The sequence below is a fragment of the Sus scrofa genome, chromosome 10, assembly GCF_054392235.1.
Source record: "Sus scrofa isolate SSC_HxYL_T2T_F1_AM1 chromosome 10, Sscrofa_HxYL_maternal_Yorkshire_Landrace_v2.0, whole genome shotgun sequence".
NCBI classification, from domain to species: Eukaryota; Metazoa; Chordata; class Mammalia; order Artiodactyla; family Suidae; genus Sus; species Sus scrofa.
The window spans coordinates 62,207,428-62,221,252 of record NC_139392.1 but is presented as its reverse complement, the minus strand read 5'-3'; the positions used below and the strand labels follow the sequence as shown (position 1 = coordinate 62,221,252).

The window sequence follows — 13,825 nt, the reverse complement described above, 5'->3', positions numbered from 1 at the left end:
TCACTCAAATCTGCAACAAGACACGGATGCCCACTCTCACCACTGCGACTCAACACAGTTTTGGAAGTCCTAGCCACAGCAATTAGACAAACAAAAGAAATAAAAGGCATCCATATAGGAAGAGAAGAGATCAAACTGTCACTGGATGCAGACGACATGATACTATACATAGAAAACCCTAAGGACTCAACCCAGAAACTACTTGCACTGATAAAGAAATTCAGCAAAGTGGCAGGATGTAAGATTAACATTCAGAAATCAGCCACTTTTCCGTATACCAGCAATGAAATATTAGAAAAGGTGTCACAGACATGTTTCCTTGAAAACTCCATCTTGTCCTTCTTTACTTTATCCCAGCTTCTTGTCTTATTTTATCCCATCTTCCTTCTTGGAAAAACAGTCACAGTGCTGGTAAATGACTTAAGCTTAAGAACAAATACCAAAAGGCATAGGTGACTTAAGCTTAAGAAATGTTATGTGCATAGAGGTCAGAGTAAGAGCTTAACCCTTTAATACCTAAGTGGCTTTTTAAATAGTAAAAGAACTTATATAATAGTAAACAAGCCCTATATCCTCCACCCAGAGCCACTCCTCAATTGATCTCATCTAAAGAGCACAATAAAGGCAGTGTGGTTTCTTGAGGCATGGGGCTCTTGGTCCCTGAGACCTTGAGTCCCCTGGCTCCCACCTTTACTTAAGATAAATGTCTCTGTGTCTTCTTTTATGTTAATTATTTTTCCTTATGTTCCCAGCACCCGTTCTTCAGCCCCATCCTGCTGAGCTGTCCCCAGGAAAAAAGAAATACAGGAATACAAAAATACAATACCTTTTAAAATTGCACCTCACAAAAATCAAATACCTCGGAATACACCTGACCAAAGAGGTAAAGGACCTATATGCCAAGACCTATAAAACTTCAATCAAAGAAATCAAACAAGATGTAAAGAAATAGAAAGATATTCCATGTTCATGGACTGGAAAAATCAATATTGTAAAAATGGCCATGCTACCCAAAGCAATCTACAGATTCAATGCTATCCCTATCAAATTACCCATGACATTTTTCACAGAACTACAACAAACAATCCAAACATTTAGATGGAACCACAAAAGACCCAGAATCACCAAAGAAATCCTGAGAATCAAAAACCAAGCAGGAAGCATAACATTCCCAGACTTCAAGAAATATTACAAAGCCACAGTCAGCAAAACAGTGTGGTACTGGTGTCAAAACAGACAGACAGACCAAGGGAACAGAATAGAGAACGCGGAAATAAACCCTGACACCTATGGTCAATTAAGCTTTGGCAAGGGAGGCAAGAACATAAAATGGGAAAAAGAAAGTCTATTCAGCAAGCATGGCTGGGAAACCTGGACACCTGCATGCAAAGCAATCAAACTAGAACACACCCTCACACCATGCACAAAAATAAACCCCAAATGGCTGAAAGACTTAAATATAAGCCGGAACACCATCAAACTCCTAGAAGAGAACACAGGCAAAACACTCTCTGACATCAGCACCATGAATATTTTCTCAGGTCAGTCTCCCAAAGCAATAGAAATAAGAGCAAAAGTAAACCCATGGGACCTCATCAAACTGAAAAGCTTTTGCACAGCAAAGGAAACCCAAAAGAAAACAAAAAGACAAAGAATGGGAGAAAATACTTTCAAATGATGCATCCCACAAGGGCTTAATCTCTAGAATATATAAGCAGCTTATACAACTCAACAGCAAAAAAGCCAATCAATCAATGGAAAAATGGGCAAAAGACCTGAATAGACATTTCTCCAAGGAAGATATACAGATGGCCAGCAAACACATGAAAAAATGCTCCACATCGCTGATTGTAAGAGAAATGCAAATCAAAACTACCAGGAGATACCACCTCACACCAGTCACAATGGCCCTCATTCATAAGCCCACAAATAACAAGTGCTGGAGGGGGTGTGGACAAAAGGGAACCCGCCTGCACTGTTGGTGGGAATGTGAACTGGTACAGCCACTATGGAGAACAGTTTGGAGATACCTTGGAAATCTATACACAGAACTTCCATACGACCCCGCAATCCCACTCTTGGGCATATATCCGGACAAAACTCTTCTCAGGAGAGACACATGCACCCGCATGTTCATTGCAACACTATTCACAATAGCCAGGACATGGAAACAACCCAAATGTCCATCAACAGATGAATGGATTCAGAAGATGTGGTATATATGCACAATGGAATACTACTCCGCCAAAAAAAAAAAGAATGACATAATGCCATTTGCAGCAACATGGATGGAACTAGAGACTCTCATACTGAGTGAAATGAGCCAGAAAGACAAAGACAAATACCATATGATAGCACTCATAACTGGAATCTAATATCCAGCACAAATGAACATCTCCACCGAAAAGAAAATCATGGACCTGGAGAATAGACATGTGGCTGCCCGAAGGGAGAGGGAGGGAGTGGGAGGGATCGGGAGCTTGGGATTATCAGACACTACTTAGAATAGAGTTACAAGGAGACCCTGCTGAGCAGCATTGAGAACTATGTCTAGATACTCATATTGCAACAGAACAAAGGGTGGGAAAAAACGTACACATGTAAGAATAACTTGATCCCCATGCTGTACTGCAGGAAAAAAAAAAAAAAAGAAGAAAATCTTTCAAAAATGTTCATTCTAAACTTCCTTTTGCAAGAAGGGACATGCAACACAACTATAGTTTCTTACTCTGTTTTTTACTGTTAATTTTTTTTGTCTGTTTCTGGCTGCCCCCGCACCATATGGCAGTTCCCAGGCCAGGGACTGAATCCAATCCCTATCAGCAACCTACACCACAGCTATAGCAATGCTGGATCCTTAAACCCCTGCACTGGACCAGGAACTGAACTGGCCATGGCACAGACACAAGCTGGATCACTGACCCACTGCACCACCACAGGGACTCTCCATTGCTTAGTTTGAAAGGCTGTAAAAATTCCTAGCATCACTCTTCTGTAAACCCAAAACAGTTGGATAGGAACTTCATCTTGCACTCTGCTGCACATCAGAGATGCAAGTGGTGAGGACTCTACCGGCGACGCTCCAGCCGCAAATAGGGCAAAAATGATCCCATCTACAAAACAGAAACAGATCGGGCACATGGAGAACAGACTTGTGGATGCTGCTGGGGACAGAGGAGGGAGTGGATGGATGGGGAGTGTGGGGTTGGAGTATACAAACTAGGAAGTTTGGAGTGGATAAGTACTGGGGTCCGACTGTACAGCACAGGGAACTCTGTCCTGTCTCTTGCGTTACAACATGATGGAATATAACATGAAAAAAGAAGGAATATATATATATATTTATATATGTATATATACACACACACTCACACACACACACACACACACACACACACACATATACACAACTCGGTCACTTTGTTCAACAGCAACTTCTTAAATATAACATGCTAAGTATTTGGACAGCTGTTCCCCTATTAACCTCGGGTGACTAACCACTCACCACTGTGGAAAGCATCACTGATGCTACCAATTTTATTAACCTGCTTGAAATCCTGCCAGTTTTCTGTGTTTTCTCCTATGTAAAAATTATCCTTAAGTACTTTTCTGTAATCTGAATGCGATCATCCATATACATGCTGCTGACTGAAGAAATGTTTTCATATTGAGATAGGAGGAAGTCATCCTGGATTTCACCTGATTTGGCCTGAACTTTACACTAACTAGAACACTCTTTCCCATGGCCTGCCAAACATCCTTAGTACACCTGCTTTAACCACTAAAGGAAATAATGCACTAAAAACATCAAGATGGGGAGTTCCTGGAGTGGCACAGCGGAAACAAATCCAACTAGGCCCCGTGAGGTTGTGGCTTCACTCCCTGGCCTCGCTCAGTGGCTTCAGGATCTGGTGGTGCTGTGAGCTGTGGTGTATCAGACACGGCTTGGATCTGTCGTTGCTGGGGCTGTGGTGTAGGCTGGCAGCTGTAGCTCCAATTGGACCCCTAGCCTGGGAACCTCCATATGCAGTGGGTGTGGCCCTAAAAAGACAAAAGACAAAGACCAAAAAAAAAAAAAAAATAGAATTGCGAGATGGAGCAACTGATTCAGGCATTCAAAGTGGAAACAGGTAGCCATCGTGGAGGTTGTTTCAGTCTTGTTCCTGCATCAAGGAGAGCTTTACTTTTCTGAACTACCTCAAACTCAAGAATATCACCAGCCATTTGAAAAACACTCTCTTCTACCACCTGCCAGCTGCAACTTTATGCTCTCTCTCTAAAGCCTATCAGTGTAACTATTCAAACATTTCGGACCCCAACCAATCCTCACTTAAAAAGGGCCCTTACTTCTTGCCTGTTCCAATCCTAACACTTGACAGACAGCTTATGTACCTTTGCCATCTTTGCCTGCATAGGCCTCCCACATTCTGTAGTTCAGTGGAAACACAATTCCAATGCTTATTGAGGCTCTCTCTCCTAGGCTACAGTCTTCAGTGTACTTCAGATAAAGCTCTCGTCTATTCCTATCACTGACCGGTCACTGATGGTCTGTGTTGATGGCATTAACCTGAGAAAACACCCTTCCAGACTCATTTCCCACCGGCAGCTTTCAATGAAGCCCCAGACTAAGTTACACACGTTTTACTAATATCCTCATAATTGAATATGCATATCTGACTGTAATTATCGGACATTCAACTATGACAGACCAAGCTTGTCTTTATCTAAATTTTTACTCTTATTTGAATACCCTAGGAGACATTTGGCACTTATGACGTGACCTTAATGTTTGTATGTGATCCTTAATACTCTCCGCTTTAAAACTGTATTATTTCTTAGAGAGAACCAAGGCTAGACATATACAACCTTTTCGTATAATTTTCTTTCATCTGCTAGATTGGGCTCTGGAAGGGAGATAATTTAGGTATTCCTAAGGAGGTTGGCTGGAAATCCTGTATTCCTTCACTGTGTTTGAAGAAGGTATTACAAAGGAATTGCAGTACTCTTCCAGGGCCTGAGAAACTAACAACTTAGCCCATCCAATTATACTCAGTACCATCCTCTTCATTGCTCACTAGATCATATTGCTGAGGTTGAAGCATGCCTTAACCCTAAAGCAAACTGACCAATAAAAACATGCTTTCTATTAATGCTGAAGGCACAGGACCTTCAGTCTATAAGAAGCTACGCCGTGAAGCTGAACTACACAGGCCATGTTAACGGCCAGACAAGCCTCCGTTTCCTCTAAAATTGGTGGCTGTGTGTTAGTTAAATAACTACCTACAGTATTTCTCTTTATGCTTAACATCTACTGAATATAGACTTAAGTAACTCCATTATTGCTATTACTCATCAGTGAAGCCGGAAAATGCCAACAGAATGTGGATAAGATGCTGAAAAAAGGACTCTGTTTTAAAACACAAGAAAATGATATGTCAGTTCCATTGTTCTTGAGGAACTAACCAGAAAACATAATATTCAATGTGAAGTAACACACAGCCAGTTTCAAAGACATGTGCTTTTGCACATAGAATTTCACTATATCTACGTCCTACAGAGTTCTCTCAATTTTCAAATTTCTGTCAAAGTACGTGAAAGCCACAGAAAATGTTCATGATTTTCTCAACAAGCCACGTTACAAATGCAGTGACAGAGGCCAAGTGATTAGAGATTACACTTAACTGAAGACTTTGTTAAAATATAATGTCTGGGGAGAACCTTTTTTGTTTGTCTGTTTGGTTGGTTTGGTTTTAGGGCTGCACCTGCTGCTTACGGAAGTTCCCAGGCCACGAACTTCCCAGCTACAGCTGCCGGCCCCTACCACAGTGGCTTCCGGCCTACACCACAGCACTTGCTGGTCCACACCACAGCCACAGCAGTGTAGGATCTGAGCCATGTCTGCAGCCTACACCACAGCTTGCGGCAACGCCAGATCCTCAGCCCACCCAGCGAGGCCAGGGATCAATGTCCTCTTGGGTACCGGTCGGGTTCATTACTGCTGAGCCACAAGGGGAACTCCCCGGTTAGACCCTTTGTGCCATTTATGCCAGATGAATTGCCTACCTTGGCATGAAACATCAACAGCTATGGCCACAGGCTCATTTGACAACCACTCTGTGTAACTTATGTTTTATGAACATGTACAATGAATAGACATGAACAACTTCTGTTAGTCAAGAACTATGAAATCTCTATCATTGTAGTGAAAAGCAGCGAACAATCTATAATTGTTCCTGACTTCACTGTTACTTCATCTTTGTAAGACCAGACAGGACCTGTCATTCGTATAAATGGCAGCTTTTATGTTACTAGAAAATTACTAATTTGGTAACATAGGTGTACATTTTGAAGGACATGTATTTCTTTTCAATTTGTGTTTGGCTTAAATCTAAAATCGCCCAGCCATGGTTCAGGACAGCCCCAGAGAATTTCAGACCTAAAACATGTACTATCAACTCATATTCCAGTGTCTGAGTTCAAAGTTCACAGTTTAATACGGGTTCCCAAATTTTAAAGAACTTCATCGGGGAGAAAAGAAGGTTAGAAGAAGTTATTGGAGGAAGACCTTAAAGTCTGTATAGTGGTTCAGGCAACGATACAGTACTTGAGATTGAGTCTCGATTGCAATAGCCTTGGAAAATTGTTACCACTGACACTTTTTGAAAATTTCATGCACAAATCATTTTCCTTGCCACACATCTGAATTTAGGTTGGCCCCATCGTACGTGCATTGCAGCACCACAAAAACCAAAGAGGCACAGAAGTGACATGGTCCTCTCATTACACTGAATATAAGCTAGTGATTAATACCATGAACACCTGAGCAAACAAATGACAAAGTGTGAATTAAGACATGGGTTCCAGCCATCCCATAGCCAGCAATCTCTTTGCCACATGGGATTCTATGAAATCGCATAGCACATACAGAATGTAAGGGCCTACTCATGTGCCTTTTACTAATTAGGATACTGGTCACTAACTTCAACAGAGGCTCAATAGAAATCTGAGCTGGCGAGGCATTCCAGAAAGGTAAGATGACAAGACAGCACAAGATCCCAAAAGGCACAGCTTCTGTTGAGAATTCTATCTCCAAAAATGAACAAATGCACATTTCAGAAGTATCATTATGATAGGTCACCCCTCAGATCTCTTCATTCAAAAAATTAATACAGAATAAGAAAGAAGAGTAAATTCAGAGGGAGGTCAGAAATAACGGCAAGGAAAGAAACTAATAAACAGAGTGATTAAATGAATCCATAATGAAATATAAAGTTAACAAAACCATAACTGGTGTTTGCGTTGAAGATTGTGATATGGAGGATTTCCCATCGTGGCTCAGTGGTTAAGGAATCCGACAAGGAAGCATGAGGTTGCGGGTGTGATCTCTGGCCTTGCTCAGTGAGTTAAGGATCCAGCATTGCTGTGAGTGTGGTGTAGGTCACAGACTCGGCTTGGATCTGGCAGTTCCTGTGGCTCTGGCAGAGGCTGGCGGCTACAGGTCCAACAAACCACCTAGCCTGGGAGCACCATATGCCACAGGAGGAGACCTAGAAGCGGCAAAAAGGAAAAAAAAAAAAAAAAAAAAAAAAAAAGAGTAAAATGGAATCCTAAAATAAATAAATACGAAACATTCATATCAACATTAAACCATTTTATTTATATTATTTCTAAAAGGACTGAGACATTTAAGCGGTATAAAATATTAACTAGATATGTTTGTTACATTTTTAAATAGCAGTCTTCAAACGAAAAACGGCAGGTTGAATACATACATTTCCTGCTGCTGTCTCACAAAATTACCCAAAAACTTAAAGGAAACATTAAAAGGGAATGATTCCGTAAGAACAAAGTTAATGGATAAAAGGGTAACAATGACAGTCACATTTTGCAATCAAAAGTATACTAAAAGAAAAAACTGTAAACTCATGGAGCAATTCTGAAAATGCCTAGCAGGGGGGACAGTGCCAACAGGTAGTCCAAAGCCGCATGCTCTTGTAACGCAGAAGTATTCAAGAACTGGAAGCACTGTATACATTTGAAAATGAGGCTCACACTGTAGCTGAAAGTCAGACTGGTTGTACCTTTTGAGGAGAAACCTTTTTTCCCGTATTTCCTTGCAATCCTCAGAAGAGCAGAATATTTTGGTCTCCTGGGGGTTCCTGGACCAAGGGTCCTGCCTGGGGAACTGAGGCAAGCTAGCTCAGAGGACTAACCTGAGAGGGTCTGCCTTATGTAAGGTGTAGGCAGAAGCCTGATTTCTAGGCCTGTGCCCCACCCCCCTCTCGTCCTGGCAGATGTTCCAGGTTCAGGTCCCTCCTCAGCTCCACACACAACAGCCAGGAGTCGAGCTCTCCAGGGGGGTGGGGGGCACAGTCCCCTGCCAGCAGACAGTCACCCTCAGTCAAAAAGGGCAGGGGGACTCCTTACACCTCCGTCACATTTATAAAATAAGAATGACATTTTGTGCTTCCAGCAGAAGCTCCAGGCCCTCGGAAAGGCTGCCTGGGACAGCATTTGAGCCTCTTCTTCACACAGGCATTACTGAACTATACAGCTAATTTCTAGTCTATAGTCTATAGTCTTTAACCACCTCAGTGAACCAAGCTTGAAGGAATTTAAAAGGCAATTTAGCTTAAACACAAAAATAACTATTTTATCTGGTTGGAAATGTTTAAGGATGTTTTTCTTTTCACTTCGACACACGCACTCATGCTTCTCCCAAAGAGGATAGGCGTGGCAGCCAGGCTCTTGGGCCTGGGGTACGTGGTTTTGGAAAAAAGGAAGAAGAAAGGAAGGGGCGGGGGGAGTAAGATACGGTTTTAAAATGTTGCTTATTACTTAAACGCTTTCTAACTTATACGATGGGTGATCTAGCCTGCCGTGAGGTTAGGTAGATGGGCAAAGAAAAAAAGTGGCCCCATCCACCTAGGCCGCCAGCCCTGAAGATCAAAACACCAACTGAAAAGTCAAGACTCAGCACTTGGAGCCATCAAGTGGTGCTACTTTCCACATTCAAATAGCGAGGCCCCAGAAACTTAAACAGTTCCGTCCAGCATTACCAACGTGCCGCCACTCATACAATTCAATTATTCCATCAATCTCGACTCTAAGAGCAATGGACATGAGCATCCGATAAAGTAATACAGAATAAGGCTTAAACATGTGATCCCGGGGAGGAAGATAAGTCCAGTGAGGCCAACAGGGAAGGTGGACAAGGAGGCAGCTGAAAGCAGTGGTGGGCATCCTGCCTGTTCCAAGAGCTTCCCTCTCCCAGAGTGACAGGTCACCCCTCCATCTGCCAGGCTAACTGTCCTGAGCCACCAAGCTCGTGGGGGCCAAACTGGCAGAGAGGGTTGGCGATGAAACAGAGGCTCCGACTTGAGGAGCAGCACCCACTGGGGTATCCAAGGCAAAGCTAGACTCAGGATCATTTCAAAAGGAATTGATCCTGCAAGCAGTCGGTGACGGACAAAGCAGCAGGAATGGAGACCCTGAGTCCTCTAATGGGACAAGATGGGGAGACGCACCTTGCATAGCCAAGCCAAGCAAGGTAAAGCTATAGGGATAAGCGCTTCCCCCAAGCCCATCAAATGCATATCAGAGATGCAAGGGGTGAGGTCTCTACCTGCCACTCTCCAGCAGAGCTGGCTCTCAGGGAAACGCTGGCAAGGGAGCTGCCTCACTAAGCGTATATACCACGGGAGCCTCAGGGAAGGAAGCAGGCAATATGTTCAGCTGTTTCTTCAGTTCTCGCCAGCCTCACCAGTGCAACTGTTCAAGTAAGGTCACAGGCTTCGGCCCGGCCACCCTTCCTGCCTTCCCATCCCCCCAAGGCCTGGGCCTTCTGCTTCCTGCAAGACAGGGAGCAGCCTCTGCACCTGCCACTCCTCCTCCCCGCCCCATGGCTGAAGCAGGACTGGTTCAGAGATCTCAGCTTCATGGAACTAGAAGGTGAGAGGCTCTTTCTGGCAGGTGCCAAGGTCCAGTTGTTGGCAGGAGGGGTAAAGGGGGGGGGGGTAAGGGCCAGGGGCTACTTCTTGCTAGTGTGCTGCCTCCGGGCCTGTAGCTGTGGCCAAGCCCCTGGGGGCTTGGGTCCTGCACCAATGGAAAAGGAAGGTCCTTTTCTAACAAAGCCCTGGATGGGTGTTGAGGACGCCCCAAAGGAGAGGCTGCTGCCTGATGTGCCCACCCCAGGGCCAGGGGTGCTCTGACCAAAGGTGGGCGTGGAGGCGCCTCCAAACACAGGTTTGCTCTCTGCACTGCAGGCCACATTGAGGCCAAAGGATGTGTTCTGGCTGGGTGCACCCAGGCTCTTCTGACTCAAGCCTCCCACAAAAGGAGTCGTGCTGCCAGCGGTCCCACTCTGTCCTGCTCCGGAGCCAAAGGCTCCTGAGGCAGAGCTGGTGCCTGGCGAAGCCACACTGAGCCCAAAGCCTCTGCTGCCAGAGGGTGGGGCTGCCCATCCCCCAAATGTGAAGGGAGATGGTGTCGTGCTACTGGAGCGACTGGCCCCACTGCCGGTGGTCTGGGCTGTAGCTCCAAAGCCAGAGGTGGTGGCTGCACCAAAGGAGAAAACGGCTGTGGTGCTGCCAAAGGCTGGCTGGGGGCCGGCAAGGGTGCCCGAGGCAGAGGCTGTGGCTTTCAGGCCACCAAGAGTGGACTGTGTGGTGCTGCCAAAGGCTGGCTGGGCTGCGGCTGGAGTGGCAGTCGGGGCGGGGGCTGCAGAGTTTCCCAACGTGAAGGAGCTACACAAGCTGGGGACAAGGGATGGCTTGGCAGCCCACTGCTGCTGCCCATCAGTGGCCCCAAACCTGGGCTGGGCGTTGGATCCTGGATATGATGACAGAGAGGGCTTGGCACTTGAGCCAAAGGGAACGCTGATGGCTGGGCGGGGGGTGCTACTGAATGTCAGCGTGGCCTGGCTGGTGGTGGCTGGGGCAGAGGCTGGAAGGCTGCTGCCCAAATCACTAAAGCCAGCAGTGCTAGCGCTGCTGCTGCTGCTGCTGCTGCTGCTGCTGCTGCTGCTGCTGCTGCTGGCCACTGCCTGAGGGGCACCGGGAAGGGACTGGCCAAAGCTGGTGACTGCTCTTGAAGGAGGCATGGTGGGAGGCTTACCAAGCTGGACTATGGAGCTGGAACCCACAGCTGGGTTTGTGAAGCTGCCACCAGAGGCAGAGGGAGTCCCAAAGAGGACGGGCTGGGAGGTGGAAGCGGTGGTGCTAGTCACGCTGCTCAGGGTGCTGGTCATGCTGCTCACACGGAAGCTGAACACGGGCTTCAGAGCAGAGTCTACGGAGGTGCCAGCTGTGGTCGCAGCAGCCACTGCAGAGGTGGCACGGGTCTGGCCAGGGAAGAGAGGGGCGCTCATAGCACCGGCTGGAGGAGCTGCCTGCTTGAAGAAGGGAGTTACTATGGGCACGGATGCAGGGGCCTCCCTGGTGTGAAAGCCAGGTTTAAAAGTGCGGGACGGGCTGCGGGTACTTGCGGGGAGGGCTGAGCTGGAAGATGTGGTGGCTGGGACCTTGGAAGGGCTAGAGGGCAAGGGGCCCTCGTTCTTGCTTTTAGGAGGGGGCCAAAAAATGGGATCGAGCACGGGAGATGGTGAAGACACAGCAGGAGCTGCAGAGGCAGGAGGCTTAGCAGGTGAGGTGCCCAGCATTCCACAAGGAATATTCTGCTTGGGAGGGGGAGGGGGGGCCGACAAGGCTTGGGAGTTGGCAGACGTCTCAGCCTCAGGGGCTGGAGGTGACTTGGTGTCAGTGACTGGTCCTGTGGAAGAAGCGGGTGTAAGGGTGCCGCCACAGAAAACGGCTGTAGGTTTGCAGTCCGAGGAGGTGCCCGCAAGAGGCCCTGACTGTGAAGAGCCAAGAGGGGCCAGAGGGCCGGGTGTCTTCGGAGGCGAATGGGCCACAGGGCTTGCCATGCCAGCAGACTTGGGGGGCGATGGTAGGCCTGGGGAATCCTGCTGCTTCTTCAAGCTCTTCAACAGTGGGCTAGGGCTTGGGGCTGGGAGGGAGGTTTCGGTGGCAGGAGTCCCAGCAGTAGGCAGGCTGAAAGAGACCGGAGGCTGACTGGTAGGTGGGTTCTCAGGGATAGAGCTCAAGGTAGTATCAGTCTTATCCTCCAAGATCTCGCTGAACCATTGTGACAAAGCTTTCTTTTCCAAGTCTAAGTCTTCCGCAGTGACTGAATACCCAAGCTGGGGAGGTGGAGGCAAGGTCAGCTGCTCCCCTCGCCAGGACCGCAGCAGCTGCACCTTCCGCTTACGCTGCCCTGAGCTGCCAGGTGTTGGTGGAGAACTCCACGAGTCCTGTTTCTCCCTTGTGGTGGTATCGGCAACTTCTGCTCCCCAGGACTCCTTGTCTGTTGTGAATGCAGTTGACGAAGCAGAATGATGAGAAAGTTCCTCTTCTCTTATTTCCTTTGCTGGCCTCGCTAGAGCCTGGGAGCAGGACGAAGCTGGCCTGGAGAAGGGGGATGACCTAGGACCACTCCTCTTCCGCAGCTGAGAGAGACCTCCAGTAGAACTGTAAGAACTGGTGATGGCATTGCGCCTGGAGATGGGCACGCCGCCTGAGTACGTGCTGGTCAAGGAGCTCAGTGAAGAGGTGCGTGACCTCTTATTTAAGTGGGCATCTGAGCTCTGGGGACTGAGACCTCTCTTCAGAGACCCAGGCTTAGGCACAAAAGAGGCAGGGATTCCATTGGCCGCCAGCGGCTCAAATGCTGAATGTCCACGTCCACTGCTGTCCTGGCGCCTTCTCTTTTCTTCCTGGCCATCAGCCAGTATTTGGTCTTCCTCCTTCACCGTCCTTTTCTTCCTCGCTCTGAGGGCACTCAGCACAGTCTCCTTTGCACATGGGTCTGGGGCACTAGCTGATGGGGAGGACACGGTTGAGCTGCTACTCTGCTCTGATAGCAGGGGACGAATCCACTTGCTATCCGGAGGAGCAATCCTCACTCTCACTGGGCTGCACACCACTTTGGAATTGCGAGCAGAGAGCACAGTCTTCCTGTGACAACTATTCCAGCACACCGTGGGAAGGACCCCCAGCGAGGCATAGTGGGCCTGCTGGATTGGGTATCTCCTTCGAGGTGGTATTACAAACCGATGTGCTACAGGGCCACAACCCCGGAGGGCCGTCCTCCTAGAGGGTCGGGGAAGAGGAGTGGGTAGGGAGGGGTGAGTATGAACCCCGGGGGTATGGCCTGATGGAGCTGGCGGCGGCGGCGTGGGGCGGGTGGGCGGGCGGCGGCCAGGCCTCTCCCGCAGGTCCCTGGCCTCCGAGGTGGAGGCAGGCTGCGGGGGGGCGGGCTTGCCTAGGTAGTTGCCCATGAGGAACAGATGAGCGCGGGTCCAAGTCCTTGGAAGAGGCGCGGAGGCTCTAGGAGACTTCCGTTTACTGCTGACTACGCCGGAGGCAAGGTGAGCAGTGTTCCATGGCAGCGCGCGTTCCGAACCAGCGAGGTTCGGAAGGCGCGTGAACCTCGGGGCTCGCGGCGCAGGCCCCACCAGACCGCGGTCGCACCCACAGCTAGCCAGGCCAGCGTAACCGCCACCCCCGCGGGCACCAAGTACAGCACGAGGCCCAGCAGCCACAGGCCCAGCAGCGCTGCCCCTGCCCCTGGCGGCACCAGCCCACAGACCCAAGGTCCCTAACACTGGCTATCAACCTCCGCTCCACAGGTTGCCTCCTGCAGTCACCGCAGCTGCTGCAGACACCGCGACTTCGCAAGCAAGGGTAGCCCCGGAATAAATAATAATAACAAACAGTCAAAAATAAAACCCCCAAAACAAATGTGCATGCGCCAGATATACTTGAGT

At 48.1% G+C, this 13,825-nt stretch overlaps 1 protein-coding gene and 1 pseudogene across 5 annotated transcripts in view; both read right to left on the bottom strand.

Moving 5' to 3' along the window:
• LOC110255677 (uncharacterized) overlaps window positions 1-13,825 on the bottom strand; it is a 1,749,062-nt gene that overhangs the window by 828,333 nt on the left and 906,904 nt on the right. The window lies entirely within an intron of this gene.
• On the bottom strand, window positions 7,631-13,351 carry LOC110258659 (nuclear envelope pore membrane protein POM 121C pseudogene; annotated as a pseudogene). The gene has a single exon (XR_014818229.1). The product of XR_014818229.1 is annotated as a nuclear envelope pore membrane protein POM 121C pseudogene (transcript).